Source organism: Felis catus, chromosome F2 (genome assembly GCF_018350175.1).
Source record: "Felis catus isolate Fca126 chromosome F2, F.catus_Fca126_mat1.0, whole genome shotgun sequence".
Taxonomy (NCBI): domain Eukaryota; kingdom Metazoa; phylum Chordata; class Mammalia; order Carnivora; family Felidae; genus Felis; species Felis catus.
The window spans coordinates 28,237,660-28,253,973 of record NC_058385.1 but is presented as its reverse complement, the minus strand read 5'-3'; the positions used below and the strand labels follow the sequence as shown (position 1 = coordinate 28,253,973).

At 39.0% G+C, this 16,314-nt stretch overlaps 1 long non-coding RNA gene across 1 annotated transcript in view; it reads right to left on the bottom strand.

Annotated features, from left to right (window-relative positions):
* Positions 1-8,045: 8,045 nt before the first annotated feature.
* Positions 8,046-16,314, bottom strand: part of LOC123383049 — a 111,874-nt gene continuing 103,605 nt past the window's right edge. The window contains exon 5 of the long non-coding RNA XR_006592306.1: positions 8,046-8,493. This is a non-coding gene — a long non-coding RNA (uncharacterized LOC123383049). The remainder of the gene's footprint in view (positions 8,494-16,314) is intronic.

Below are 16,314 nucleotides of genomic sequence, written 5' to 3'. Positions count from 1 at the left end.
TGTGATGCTGGTGGATAAAAACAATATGCTCACAATACCCAATTGTAATATCTCCAGAACGGAGCTAAGATCTATCTCATAGTGTTGTTAGTAGGATTGAATGATAGAATGTAGACTTCTTGGCATTTGATTGGCATTCAACAAATGATAACCGTTATTATTACTTGAGCTGTGTTAACTGTGCAAGCTTCCTTCATCACTGAATTGTGATCTTTATCTTTATAATCCCATATTACAATTATGTTATCTAAGCTTACTCCCCATTGTCAGGGAAGAAATGGTGGGAACAAGTAATAATTTTCAACTTCAAAATATCAAATATTATAATTGTCTATTATTTTATGATCTTAAAAACTTTTATGTGCATTATCATTTGGAATCTAATCATTAACCTTGGGAGCTGAGCATGATTATCGTCACCACTTTCCAAAGAGAGAAATTTTGATATAGAGAAATTAAAAGTCTTGGCCAATATCACACAGTTGGTATGTAGCAATCTCAAGACTCAAGATGAGTTCTTCTGACTTGAAATCTTAAAATCTTGTGTTCTTTCTAGTGTATCATTTAATTATCAATTTACTTGTAGAAAGTATTAAATTTTTTGTAGAATCAGGGACATTTTGCAATCAAACACTTTTTTTCCCCCAAATCAGACAATTTATAGGAAACATTTTACAGAGTATGAGGAATTTGTCATTATTAAGAATTTTGATTTTTTTTTAAAAAATTATTTATTTAGTTTGAAAGAGAGAGAGAGAAAGAGAAGAGAGAGAGAGAGAGAGAGAGAGAGAGAGAGAGAGAGAGAGAACAGAGAGAGAGAGGGAGAAAGAGAATCCCAAGCAGGCTCTATGCTGTCAGAGTTGAGCCCAATGCTATGCTCGATCCCACAAACTGTGAGATCATGACCTGAGCCAAAACTGAGGTGGAAGTTTAACCAACTGAGCCACGCAGGCACCCTAAGAATTTTGATTGTGACAACCTGAGTGTTTTAAACTAACATTAGGAAAATGGCCATGCTAGTAAGTAGGTAGGAAGGTAAAGAAGATAAAATTCACTTTCCCTCAGTTTTGCTGATCTGCAGAAGAGATAGTGATTGAAGATCAAACCTCCCAATATTTAGGTCTCTTGCAAGAATTATATTTTACAACTATTAAGTTTGTGAGGCTATGAGCATCATGCGACTGGATGTGTTTATAAAGAGGTCAGAAAACAACTTATTTATAATTTGGCATGGATGTATTTTTGTTGTTTAGGAAGAGTAACAGCATCAGTAGTTTCCAAACTGGGGCTGGACCCTTCTCTGGAGTCAGGGCATCGGGTCACTGAAACCTAATCTGTGAATTACTTTTAAGGATTCCTTAAATTCTAAGTTTATGGTTCTCTCTTTATATATTTATGATTAATCCATTTTTGAGGACAAATAATATTGTTAATAAAGCACATACTCAATGATTTTCAAACCATCATGTTTTTTGACATAGTGAGTAAGCACAAAGAGAATCTAGAGCTGATTTTTCTCATCAAATGAATATAATAATGCATATTTTAATAACCTGATGTTTAGGGGGAAATGCTTTACTCTTTCAGTTACTGTTCACTATATAATGGTCACCCCTTACTTCAAGACTTGGTGCTTTATTTAATTTTCATATGCCCTGGTATGAGGGTTTTAGGACACTATGAAGCACTCATACCTTGCTCCAGGACTTCTTAAATTACCTGCCTGTAAATCTCAATGTGTAACTGCATTCAGTTCCCATGGCAACATGCTTGATGTCAGTATATGTTTCAGCATATTCAGGTCACTTGAAAACCAAAAGATGTGTCTAACTGCAATAATAAAAGCAAATGCAAAGTGGATATTGGAGTGTTATTATTTATTTATTGTTAGTGTATAGAACATAAGAGGAAAAAAATCTGTGGACAGCAGGCTTTAAGATGTCTGCAGAGATCTGGGCTCAGGTTTACGAGCTTGGAACGGAACAGTAGACTTTTGATCTCTGAGATAAGTAATAGGTGACTTGTACTGCCAGAATGAGAAAAACTCTAGTTGTCTATGACATATTGAGTTTATTAGACTCTGTGATGAGTTATGTTCAATAAACCAAAGGCAGAAGCATGAAGAACAGGCTGGACTCTGCTAGTGGAGGCTTTGGAGACCATAGGAGGCAAGGTCTCTATTTCCGCTCTGAAACTTGATAATGGAACATTACATAATGAACGTCTTATGAGACACCAAATCGGTGTGGGTGGGCAGGGGGCACATCTACAGTTGCAGTCATTGCAGACATTGAGAGGAAAGTGACATCTAGAATACCCCTTTACACACATGGACTCTTTTTATCCTTCCAGTAGTATCCTTACTTAAAAAAAAATCGAGATAACTTTACAGTGACATGCAAATATGTTAAATGTAGTTCAGTGATTTTTGACAAACGCATCTGTTTATGAACACATCATCTCAAACAAAATATAGAACATTTCCATTGTTCCATAAAATTCCCTCGTGACCCTTTCCAGTAAGTTTCCTTCTTCTAGAGGCATAGATTAGTTTTGCCTCTTCTAGAACTTCATGCAAATGAAATCGTACCAAGTTTATTCTTTAGATACAGCTTCTTTATCTCAGCAAAAAAAATTTGAGATTAATCCATGTTCTTCTGTGTGTAAGTAGGTTGTCCTACTTGACTGCTGAATAGTACTTCATTTTCCGGATATACCAAAATTTGATTATTTGTTCTTTGGGTTATTTCCAATTTGGGACTAACATTAATCAAGTTGCTGAGGAGCATTTATGTGCCAACGCCTGTGTGGCAGTGTGACTTTGTTTTTCTTTCGTCCAAGTGACGTTGCCAGGCTATCGCAATCTTATACCATAAATGTATATGTTTGACTTCATAAGACACTGCCAAAATAATTTTTGGAAGTTTTCCAAAATGACTGTACCATTTCAGACTTTCAACAGTAACCTTTAAGAGTTCTGAACGCTTCAGATCCTCATCAGTAAGAGATGTGTCATTCTTTTTCAATTCAGCCACAGGAGTGATGTCCAGTGATGTCTTTGTGGTTTTCATTTGCATTTTCCTGATGACTGATAATGTTGAGCACTTTTTTGTGTGTGTCCTTATCGGTCATTTGTATATTTTCCTTTATTTTCTAGCTGTTCAAGTCTTTCCTCAATTTTTATTGGCTTGTTTGCCATTTTTTATAACATCATAGGAGTTCTTTATGTATTCGACAGAGCCCTTCTTCAGATACCTGTGCTGTAAATATTTTCTTCCAGTCTGTGCTTCATCTATTCATTTTTCTTGACAGGGTTTTTTGATGAGCAGATATTTTAGTTTTGAGGAAATCCAATTTATTGATTTTTAAGTTTTGTTGCTGATTTCTGTGTCCGACTTAAGAAATATTTGCTGTCTTTCAACTGGTGAAGATATTCTCTCATGTTGTCTTCTAGAATAGCACTTTCCAATAGAATTTCTATTTGTCCTATCCAATATTGTAGCCTTTAGCTATCTATATTGGTGGTGCGGCATTTGCAATATAACTAGTGTGAATGGGAAATCAAATGTTAACGTAAATTTTAATCAATCTAAATTAAATTTTGCATGGCCATACATGGTTAGTAGCTATCGTATTGGATAACATAGTTCTAAAAGCTTCATAGATTAAAATTTTCCATTTGTAGCTATACTCCATCTCAAGTTATTGCATTATTAATTTTATTATATGAAATAGTGGTAGAAATTCACTTCTCTTTTTATTTGTTTATCCAATTGTTCCAGTAACATTGAATTGTGCTATCAAAACCAATTAGCTGTCTATGTATTAGTCTATTTCTTGACACCCTAGTCTGTTCCATTGATATATTTGTCTGTCTTTATAGTCAAATACAACATTGACTTGATTACTGTAAGTTTACATCTCTGTCTTAGAATTGAACAGTATAATTCCACTGAATTATTTTTTAAGGTTGTTTTTGATTTTCCAGTCCTTTGCAATTTTGTATAAATTTAAGAATCATTTCCTCAGTTTCTATTAAAAAAAAAAGGTCTTTTTGGAATTTTGATTGGGAAGTTTTCATCCATAGAAATGGATTTATTTATTTATGTTTAAATGTTTATTTATTTACTTTTGAGAGAGAAAAAGACAGTGTGTACACAAGCAGGGGAAGGGCAGAGAGGGAGACAGAGAATTCAAACCAAGGCTGTCATCACAGAGCCCGATGTGGGGCTGGATTCCACAAACCATGAGATCATGACCTGAGCCTAAATCAACAGTCGGACACTCAACCAACCGAGCCACTCAGGTGCCCCTTAGATACTGATTTAAAAAAAAAAATTAGGAGTGCTAAGCATCTGACTCTTGATTTCCGCTCAGGTCATGATCTCACCATCATGGGATTGAGCCCCATGTCAATCCACAGGTTGAATGTAGAGCCAGCTTAAGATCCTCTCTCTCTCTCTCTCTCTCTCTCTCTGCCCCTCCCCCACTCACATGTGCACTCTCTCTCAAAAAAAATTAAAAAATATTTTTAAATGTTTATTTATTTTTGAGAGAAAGAGAGACTGCACGTGAGTGGAGGGAGGGGGCAGAGAGAGAGGGAGACACAGAATCCGAAGCAGGCTCCAAGCTTGAGCTGTCATCACAGAGCCAGATGCAGGGCTCTAACTTGTGAACCCTGAGATCATGACCTGAGAGTCAGGGTCAGACGCTTAACCGATGGAGCCACCCAGGCACCCCTTTCAAATTTTTTTTTTTAATTTAAAAAATTGTAAGAACTCCCTTTTTATAGCAACCATTTAAATTGCTCAGTTCATCATTCTGTAATCAAGGGAGTATTAAGTAGGTATATATATATATATATATATATATATATATATATATATATACACACACACACATATATGTAAATATATCAAAATTCCAGTTATTATTATTCTTATGATATCTGTAATTTTGCCTCGCTTCCGTCTCCATTCCTTACAGCGGCATAATTTCATATCCTATTACACAGAAACAATTTAGGCTGCACTCGTGGTATTTTAATTTCTCCTATACCTTCATGCCACCATACACGACTACGTTTACTTTTTTATAAACATTTATTTTTATGTTTTTTTATTTACTTTTTGAGAGAGAGAGAGAGAGAGCATGTAAGTGGGAGAGGCACAGAGAGAGAGGGGGGCAGAGGATCTGAAGCTGGCTCTGCACTGACAGGCTGACTGCAGCGAGTCTCATGTGGGGCTTGCACTCACGGACATGAGATCAGGACCTGAGCTGAAGTCGGTTGCTTACTCAGGTGCCCCTATAGCTACCGTTATTTTGACCATTTCTCTCCTGAATTGATGAAGATATTGTCTATCCTGTCTTCTTACTAACTTCTACCGAACACACACACACACACACACACACACACACACACACACGATTTAATCAACATTTAAAAACTTTTCTTTTCAAAATACACTGTTAAGAAAATAAAGAAGCAAATCTTTGCAAAGCATATATAGAACACACACATACATAGAACATGCAAAGAACACTTAGCTGCTCAATAATAATAAGACTAATATCTATTCCATTCCTATGTATTTACCCAAGAGAAATTCATATACTCATTCAAAGACTTGTACGTGACTCTTTAGAACAGCTTTATTTGTAATAGACAGAAAGTGGAAACAACCCCAATGTCCATCGATATGTAAATGGGTAGACACATTATATATCGTATATTCATACATTTCCCACTAGTGATTTCATGACCTAAAACTTAAAAAAAAATACCCCAACAATACAGATTTAAATGACTTGGTCAAAAACAACCCAAAGGTGACAGCTTAAGTATGGGATATTTCTCTTGCAGCTGACCTGATGTGTTCCTGCAACCTGCAAACTCTTATTCTCTGAGATCCTGCTTTTGGCGTCTCTCTTTGGCAATGTCCTCACTTCTTGATCTCATAATAAATATTATTGCTTTAAAAATTTTTTTAACATTGACTTATTCTTGAGAGATAAAGAGAGACAAGCACAAGTGGGCAGAGAGAGAGGGAGACACAGAATCTGAAGCAGGCTCCAGGCTCAGGGCTGTCAACACAGCCCAACACGGGGCTCAAACTCATGGACCATAAGATCATGATCTGGGCCGAAGTCGGATGCTTAACCGACTGAGCCACTCAGGCACCCTTATTATTGCTTGCTTTGGACCACTGCTTTAGAGCCCACTTATTAAATTGAGTAACTGACAAAAACTGTATCCTATTTGTCTTTGCTTCCATTTCTCGAACTACAAGAATAAACAGATAAATGAGTGAACACTTCTAGAAAAGATATCCCAAATGTTTTAAAGGTGAGTGTGTGACTGTGTGTAACTGAGCTGCCCCTTCTGGCCTGCTTAGATACAGTAGGTTTGGCTCAAATTTTGTAGGAAAGACACAGCTTGAACTTTAAACAAAGTATTTTCTAGAGTATAAGAGATTGTTTCCTTGAAACAGGACAACATCTTATGAAGGTCAGAGTAATAAAGAATTCTGAAACACAAGAGTGGCTTTGCATAAAATCCAAGATGATAAATGTCATTAAAAAGCCAACTTGTTCTTCAAGGCTGGCCCTGTGGGCTGTGTCTTATCAACATACCCTATGGAATCAAGGTATCTGGTTCTTTTTCAGTGGTACAGTGGCTAACTGCTATCGTTTGGCTCAGTAATTTGATTTTTTTTTTAATTTTTTTTCAACGTTTATTTATTTTTGGGACAGAGAGAGACAGAGCATGAACGGGGGAGGGGCAGAGAGAGAGGGAGACACAGAATCGGAAACAGGCTCCAGGCTCCGAGCCATCAGCCCAGAGCCTGACGCGGGGCTCGAACTCACGGACCGCGAGATCGTGATCTGGCTGAAGTCGGACGCTTAACGACTGCGCCACCCAGGCGCCCCAGTAATTTGATTTTTAACCTATTGAGACACTTATTGTTCTGAGAGTCTGATGAAAATTAGAGAGCCTCTTTTTAGCAAAAGATTTTTCTAGGTATGCCCACAATTTTGTATGCAATATCAGGGACTTTGTTTTTCTACAAACCATCATGGTAAGAGCTCTGTACCGAATATTAACAGGATAATACCTCATTAGGATAATCAGGAACATTTAGGAGAATTTATTAGCAAAGTGTATTATATTGGAATGGCCAAGGAAACAAACTACCCAACCTTGGTGCCTCATAAGAAGAATGTATTCTCATAGTTTTCAAGGTCAGAAGTCCAAATCAGTATCTCCGGACTGAAATCAGGGTTTTTGGCAGGCCTACTTTCTCTCCGTAGGCTCTGAGGAAGAATCGGTTGTCTTCTCTGAGATGGCCGCTGCCATTCCTTGGCTTATGGGTGTATCGCTGCAGTCTCTGCCTCAGTGGTCACATTGCTTCCTCTTCTTCTGTGTGTCATAAGGACACGTGTGACGATATTCAGGCCCACCTGGATAATCCAGGACCATCCTTCCATGTCAAGATCCTTCACTCAATCACATTTGCAGGCACTTTTTCCTTACAAGATAACATTTACTGGTTTCAGGGATGTCTTTGCGTAGCCATTATTCAGGCTACTACACAAAGGAACTACAGTAAAACCTTGGTTTGTGAGGATAATTCGTTTCAGAAACATGCTTCACACTCCCTTGTGTATCAAAACAAATTTCCGCACAAGAAATAATGGAAACTCAGATGATTTGTTCTATAACCCAAAGGTATTTATATAGAAATGATTACAGTACTGTATTATAAGGGGCACCTGGTTGGCTCCATCGGTAAAGTGTCTGACTTCGGCTCAGGTCATGACCTCACAGTTCACGAGTCCGAGCCCCACGTCTAGCTCTCTGCTGTCAGCACAGAGCCTGGAGCCTGCTTTGGATTCTGTGTCTCTCTCTCTCTCTCTGCCCCTTCTCAATTTGTGCTCTGTGTCTCAAAAATAAATAAACATTAAAAAATAGTGTAATACAACACAAAATAATAAAGACAATCCAAAATAAAAAAATAAACAAGTTAACCTGCACTTACCTTTGAAAACCTTCGTGGCTGGTGTGAGGGAGACAAGAGACAGGAGGCTTATTGTGTAGGATGACTTTCACTATCACTAAGGGAATCACTGCTATCTGTAGGTTCAATGGAATCTTTTTCTGCATGAAGGTCATTGTGTGCACTCGCACAGATGTTGACTACAGTACAGTATTAATAAACTCTTGTCATCTACTGTATTTAATGTAACTGGCAATAAAGCAGCAGAGGAAAGGGTCTCTATCTGCAGGCAGCCTGACCTAGAATGAAGCAAAGCATTCCTGAGCTTACTCTTGTATGGAGAAGCAGAGGACTGTCCATGGGTGTTATGAAGTGACAAAAAATACACTAGTGTCAGTTGTGGGCACCTTCCAGTGCTCTGAAAAATAACTGATTTCTGTCAAACACTGAGGCCTGAGGCCGAGCATCTGAGCATGGGAGACGATCATCCAAAATCCTGCAGAGAGAGAGAGAGAGAGAGAGAGAGAGAGAGAGAGAGAGAGAGAGAAGAGAAGTATTGGCTTAGTTGTGATCATGCGACATTCGGCGTTAACATACTACTTATATTGCGAGACATCGCTTGTTCAAGATTTATTAGAAACGTTTGCTTGTCTTGAGGAACACTCGAAGGACAAGTTACAATTCAAGGTTTTACTGTATTTACAAAGCAGGCAAGGTCTGGTAGGAGAACCACACGGGGTAGTCTAGAAACCACTGGTCAGGATTAGAGCCTCTGCTTCAACCTTTAGGCCTGAAGGGGCAAGAAGAGGTGTGGTCACTGGGACCTGGGAGGACAGAGTCATGGAGACCAGACTCCTTGAGAGAAACAGAGTGCTCCCTCTATCCCCCCCCTCCCTACCACCCTTTAAGGAGCACCACTGGTTGAGGCAAATTTTAAAGGGAGGAGTCAGGGGAATTACATCCTGATGCCACCCTTCTTCTCTCCAATCTGGTTTTGCATCAGCTAAAGCCAACTGGAAACCATTAGGCACATGCACCCATTGACTGAGCCTACAGAAGTTAAACTCTCACAGGAGACAACAAGACAGAGAAGTGTGGAGTGTGGATCTAGAGGGGCAAATGGAAGATACTCAGCATTCACTAATTGGCTCATAGGGGAGCATCATCCATGAAAAATATTCAGGCAATTTCTTGCCTTGCAGAAGTGTGTGTCATCTTTGAGCATCATAACACTTAAGGAACCATTTCTTTCTCTAGGTAGCTCTTGAAAGTACCTGCCACTGATGTTAAGACAACTGAGAATTCCGTGAGAGCAGGGATTTTGCCCATTTTGTTTACCAATGTATCCCCAGACTTAGAATATGGTATTTGTCTATAAATCCATATATTATTTATTTGTTGAATAAATGGAACAGAAATATAGCATACAAATACCTAATGGTCACCCTCCATATTGCTTCACACTCCCTATCAGGTGTTTGTTTCTCCTCCTGCCTGCCTTGGCCCAAAACAGCTGCTGTTGCTCCATGAGACTTTGCTGCTCTCCCCTCCAAGGAGATAGTGCTTTGGTCATGACACAATTCCACTCTACACTCATATTCCTATTGTGGGTCTGGTTCTTTTAGCTCCAGTGAGCACAACTGCCTAATTCAGGTAGATTCAGGTGCTTTTAGAATTTATTAAATTTATATTTTAATAAATACATATTATTTATTAAATAATGACAGATTATGCAGGGCACTTGTCTCCTGTCAGTTGAGATGCTCCTGAAGGCAGCTGTGGGGCTGAGAGAAAGGTCAATGCCACAAGATCTCTGATGCTGCCAAGTCTCTTTGGGTATCTAGGAGGACTAGATATCCATATCACCCACTTTGGTCCATATCACCTCCATATCACCCACTTTGGTTTCCAAAGGGCTGCAGACTCTAGAGGTGGAAGATGGGGAACCCTTTGTGGTAATTTTCACTGCCATCACCATCAAGATAAAGATCTTCAGAATATTAAAGACTTTGTGATAAATCCTCTTTCTAAAAGCCTGGTCTTCTCCACATTTATCCTATCCTTCAGTTGTAATATACTTCTCAAAATAAGGCCAGTTTTTTAATGTCTTTTAGCTTTTTTGTATTAGTGTTGCCTACCTCTTCTGCCTCAAATGGGGCATCTATCAATTTAATGGGGATGACGATTTAATATCCAAGACATTTGGGCAATCCTATCTTCTTTCTTGACTTATTACCCAATAAATTTCCATTTTTGTATATTAGAAAGTAGTTTATTGCAACAGGCACACACATACCCAATGACACACATCTGAGTTTCACCTAACTCTGAAATTTACCCCATTTTTAAAAAAAATTTTTGAAGTTTTTATTTATTTTTGAGAGACACAGAGAGACAGAGCACAAGTGGGGGAGGGGCAGAGAGAGAGGGAGACACAAAATCTGAAACAGTCTCCAGGCTCTGAGCTGAAAGCACAGAGCCCGACGCGGGTCTTGAACTCAAGAACCACGAGATCATGACCTGAGCTGAAGTCAGATGCTTAACCGACTGAACCACCCAGGCACCCCTGCCCCCCCATTTTTTAATTTTTAGAGAGAGAGCGAGAGAGACAGAGTGAGTAAGGGAGGGGGAAAAAGGGGAGGGGAGACAGAGAGAGAGAGAGAGCGAGAGAGAGAGAGAGAGAGAGAGAGAGAGAGAGAGAGAGAGAGGAGAGAGAGAAAACCTTAAGCATGCTCCACACTCATTGTGGGGCCTGACATGGGGCTTTATCTCATGACCCTGGGATCATGACCTGAACCAAAATCAAGAATCAGACACTCAATTGGCTGAGCCACCCAGGCGCCCAAGACTTACCCCATCCTTTAACATAATCCATCTTTCTGAGGTTTATCACTTTTCTTAAATTTTAATATCATCTAGTAACCCTGTCCTTACTCCTGACCCTCGCCTAAATCCCAATCTCAACTTGTTCCTGAGTGACTAAATGATTTAAGGCAGAAATGAGTAAATGGATCACCAGTCCAAAAATTCGGCATGGAATGTGACCATCATTCCCAAAGGGGCTGCTTAACTAGGTTCATAGATACAGATTTTGGTAACAAGTTTTTGAAGGACAGAAGGATGGACTTAGTATTCAATGCAATGATTCCAGTTTTAAAAGAATGTTTTTCTCCAAAAAGGCCAAAGGAGGGTCAGAGCAGCAATATATTCCTTAAACAGAAAAGTAGTCTTGTAGACAAATCCAGGATGATAAATGCCACTCAGAGGTTAACTTAATTACTCTTCTAGCCTGACCTTGACATCTTTTCCTGCCCGGTATTGCCCTTGATTCAAGACGACTTGTTTTTCCCATTCGGTGTTTGGAATACTAAGTACACGTGTAAATTGCTAGCTAGAAACTAAACCCCATTATTCGAGGCCTTTTTGAATTTAGTAATTATTTTCGAAAATCTGAGGAGAGTCATTTTCTCCCCAAGAAAATGCACATAAATACATATACACACAATTTTGCTTACCATTTCATGGATTTTAGGGATCCAAGGACCCCATATTTAGAAGCCATGAATTAGAGATATTACCCACTTAGGTAACTGGCCACAGAAAGGGAGTCTATTAATGGAACATTCTCCAGGCCAGTTCTTCTTGTTCTGAAAATGTCGGTTTTGGGCTTGCTTTCATTTCCTGAGTGTTCTTGAATCTCTTATATCTTGTGATCGCCTGGACACCATGTCTTCTAGGTAATTTACGGCAGAAACATCACGAACTATTTACACCGCACTTACTTGAGGCTTCCTCACTAGGTTTAGCTCTGCAAAGGGACATTAGATTTGCTTTCCAGAAACCGATGTTGCATGGGTGAGATAATTAAATCAGTAGGTGGCCAGATTCTTGCAGCTGCTAAGTACTCTTATCCATGTGGACTTGTAGGCTGCTTTCTGTCCTCAAATACAGATATACACGCCTCGCCATCAGTATGAGGTGCCCATACCTGAACAGAAATACTTTAGATTCATTTATGCTGTGTCATGCACTCTACTAGAATAGATAAAGTAGAGATTCCACTTATGTTATTGATCATACAGTGAATTTCCCCAAAACGCACCGGAAATTTATGACAGTTAAGATTAAGACCTAGCTTCCCGACATCTCAGAGTCATCACCTGCTTCACTAGTGTTCCTAGCTGCGATCTGGGCCTCTGGCTCTTTACCACCCAGCTCAGCCCAGTTCCAGAGAGTACCACAGTTCCTCACCATTATGCGATCTGAGAGAAGGCATTTCAGCAATGGAGCCATCTCACCCCACCTAATGTAAACTACAGGGCTGGCTCCTTTACCTCCACTGCTTGATCAAACAAGTTTCAAATTCTTCAGTTTTTTTGCACAATTACAGTATTTACCCTTTCTTTGGACCTCAGGACCAGAGCTACACTCCCCAACTGGTGCTTCAGAGGGTGCCTCATCGCTGCTGGTCTCTGCCGCTCCAGGTCTAATTTCATTTCCCCATCTTTTCTCCTGGGCAACCATTCTATTTAGTACACATCGACTTTTTTTTTGTTTGTATGTGTTTTATAAAATGTGCCTTGTTTTGTGCATGTGTTTTTAATGTATCTAAGTAGTATTAGGTTATTGTGCTAAGTTACAGTAATTTAGTAGCCATGACAGATAACCCCCAGAGTTTTAGTGGCCAAACTCAATAAAATTTCTTGATCACACAATGGTGTAATGGAGATGTTTCTGGTTGGGTGTTTCTGCAAGTAATGATTCAGGAATGCAGGCTCCTTCCTACTTGTAGCTCCACCATCTAACCCAGGCTCCCAATGTCATGTGGAGGGCTGTTGCGTTCGAAACATCTGGAAAGGAAAAGGAGCATGAAATATCACCAAGCGTAGGTATATTGTCTATGATCCACCCTCTTTCCTCAGTCTCAGGCACAAGGGCTCATAAAGGATTTCGCCATTGCCACTAACTCTTCATTCACTGTAGATACTGGGCCCAAGCTCTACAGGATGAAGACTGATTTTGAAGTGCAAGACTTTTCCAGAAAACATCCAGTAGTTGAACAAACTTCCACTCATGACTTGTCTTTAAACGTTAGTTCATTCAACAAATATTGCCCTGAGCTCATTTCTTCGTCAGGTCTTATACTAAGTTCCTTTGAGGAGAAAAAGGTCACATGTGACAATTGTACATTTGAAAAAGCAAAAACAAAGCAAAGCAAAGCAAAACAAACAAACCAAAAAACAAAAAAAAGCAAAAGGACCAAAGAAAAAATAAAACAACAAAAACATTATAGTTTAATGAAGATATCACAAAAATGCTGCCTAAGCGCAGAGAAGGGTGTAACAGATTTTGATGAAAAAGACAGAAAGGTTAATATTTACTGCATTTAATTGGGGAGGAAGGAGGGAAGGGCATTGCAGAAATAAAGAATAATGTTTACAAAGGTTTGAAAAAGTCAGCAGGCATGGCTGCAGAATTTGGGGGCAGCCAACAAATGTACAGGGCCTTTACATCAGGTTAGCAGCCTGGACTTCATCCAGACTGGAATCACATTCGGGGTTTAGAAACAACACAAAGGTTCAAGTGCAGTTTTGCAGTTGAGTTGAACTATGTACACTGAAATTTCCTCATTTGTAAAAATTCCCTTGATGGTAATTCCTGATTTCCATCTGGCATTCTCATTGTGAAGCTCAAATAAAATGATCTAAAATTCTCTTGCATACTTTAAAGTTGTTTACAGCCAAGAATTTTTATTAAAGTTTGTATCCCTCGTTGGGAAATATGTGACTCAGGTGAGCCTTTGGCTATTGTTACAAAATCTTACGTGTTTTATTCAATTTTTTGTCATTATGTTTTCAAGTCTTTTTTCTCTTGGCTCTGTAACTCTCATATTAGGCAGCACGACACAAACATATAGTGTGTGTCAATATACATCTTAATTTGTTAATTACCTTTTGAAATAATTGATAGTGGCCATACCAATAGAATCATACATAGTCTTTGGGACTTGGTGGTCAGTATAAAAAAAAAGAAAAGAAAAGAAAAAAAACACCTTCACTGATTAAGAGAATACCTGAACAATCAGAACTCAGTGGCTGTGCCATGGGCGTGACCCAGAGCACAGAAGATCTCCATTTTCACAAGTTTGTCAGAGCAAGCAGAGGGTCGCAGAAAGACCAGAACGTAGAAATAAAGAAATATAGCGATAGGAAGATGGGATGTAGGCAGAAAACAGATCCAAGCAGCTTTTCAGATTACAGAGGTCAGAAGGTACATTTTATGGTCTCACTTCCTATAAGAATCATTCAAGGGATTAGAGGCAAGCCCTGGGAAGCCTGGTGAGCATTAAGTCCTGACTGGGAAACTTACTAACATAAGACTGTCAGGCAGGAACCATAGGGAAACAAGATTGCGTCTGGCTCTTGGGAAAGGCTCCACAGTAGGAGCGTGGAAGGGGCCCAGTTGCTAGAGTGAGCGTGAAGCTAGAACCGTCCTAGCAGACCCTCTAGTGGAAACAGTCATCCATTTAGAACAAACAGGATGGTCACAGGACTGGAAGCAGCACTAAGCCTGTTGGGGGTGCTCAGCCTCCTTGGTTGTAAGGTTGGGGGAGCTTAGTTTCCAAGCTCCCTGGCAACCACTCTGTGCTTAGTGGTCAGAAGATGACAAATTTGTTAGAACTTAAGGTCATCTATGGGAATAAGTTCACAAAGTCCGTGCAAGACTCCGTGAGGCACTGAGGCTAGTGAACCAAGCTAAGCTCATGGACTAGGAGTTTGAACCTTAATGTTGGACTGTTGACTTTTTCTCTTCATAATCTTTGAGTGGCTCTTAGATATTATTTTCTCAATTGGATTGCCTACACCCAGTGTCCCAATTCCGTCTCATTCACTTAGTAACTCGTCACAATCTGGCTTCTGTTCTAGCAGCTAGGCTCAAACTTTACTCTGTAAATTACCTTCAGTTTCCAAATTGTGAAATCCAAGGGATGTTTTTCTGGACATTCTGTCCCAGCTGATGCTGCCATTTACCTTCCTTGTATCTTCCTTCACCTTCTAGTTTTCCTTCTTCCACTTTTCTCCTTAGATCTGGGGAAGTTTCTTCTGTCCATCAGTGCACTCTCTTGGGTGATCACCTCTAGTCCTAGAGACTTAACTGCTTTACCTACTGACAACTTGCAAATTGATTTCGTGGGCCTAAAGGTTTTAAAGACTCTCAGACTTGAGTATTTAGTTTCCTATCGGCCAATGTAACCAGCACGCCTCTTGGATGACTGTAATGTAATAATTACTGCCAAATTCACTATTCTGCTCTCTAAAGCTAACTGTTTTCCTATAAATGTTTTACCTCATTTGACAATGTTACAACCACATAAGTCATCCATGTTCCGAGCATGTAGACCAGGTATCCCTTGTTCCCCACATTTTTCACTTCTCCAGTTCTTTAACTCACAGCCAGGCCCTACTGAGTTTGACGTTTAAGTATTTTGTGACTTTTTTTCCTGTACATCACTTTTAATATTTCCTCAGTTGAATGGCAGTCTGACTTTGGAGTCCAAGCATTAGCTATGAAGCTATGCTGTGTTCTCATAGTTCACACTTTTATAAAATTAAAGACACACATACTGAGAATTGTTATATATTATTCACAGCTAAAATACATGTTTCTAGGTGTACGAAACATGGAACTATATATACTAAATTTATGATAGTGGATGCCTACAAAGAGGTGTGGTGCTTAGGATCACCAAGCAAGTGGGGCTTTGAACGTATTTGCTGTTTTGTTCTATAAAAAAAGAAACTTGAACCCATATAACAAAACAATTGTCAGTCATAAATGGTGCTTGTTTAAGTTTTAATTAAATTAGTTATAGTTTTGAAATTTCTTTAAAAAATATGATTAGCTTTTCAGGGGGTTGTAGAACAAATGCATAGAGCATTGTTAACTTTGTAAAACAAAACATATAAGGTACAAAAAAATACTCAGTGATATGTTAATGGTGTGTTATTTTGGGATGGTAGTATTTTATAGGTAGGTATTTTTCCCTTCATGCTTTGAATAATAATCATTACAAAATTAAATGAAATTATAAGAAATAGAGATGAAGTTACATTTCCACAAAACACGTAAGTGGTAAATTCAGGAAGTCTAACTTGAGAGTATATAGTCTTAAATGCATCCTTTTACCACCTCCCTAACAAAAGGCTTCTGAATCTTTTCTACCTTCTTCATTCCCACTACCTTTCTCCCAGTTCAGACTTTAATAACGTCTCTCTTGAAGAGTAACAATAGCCGTGTAACTAGCTTCCTCCACATT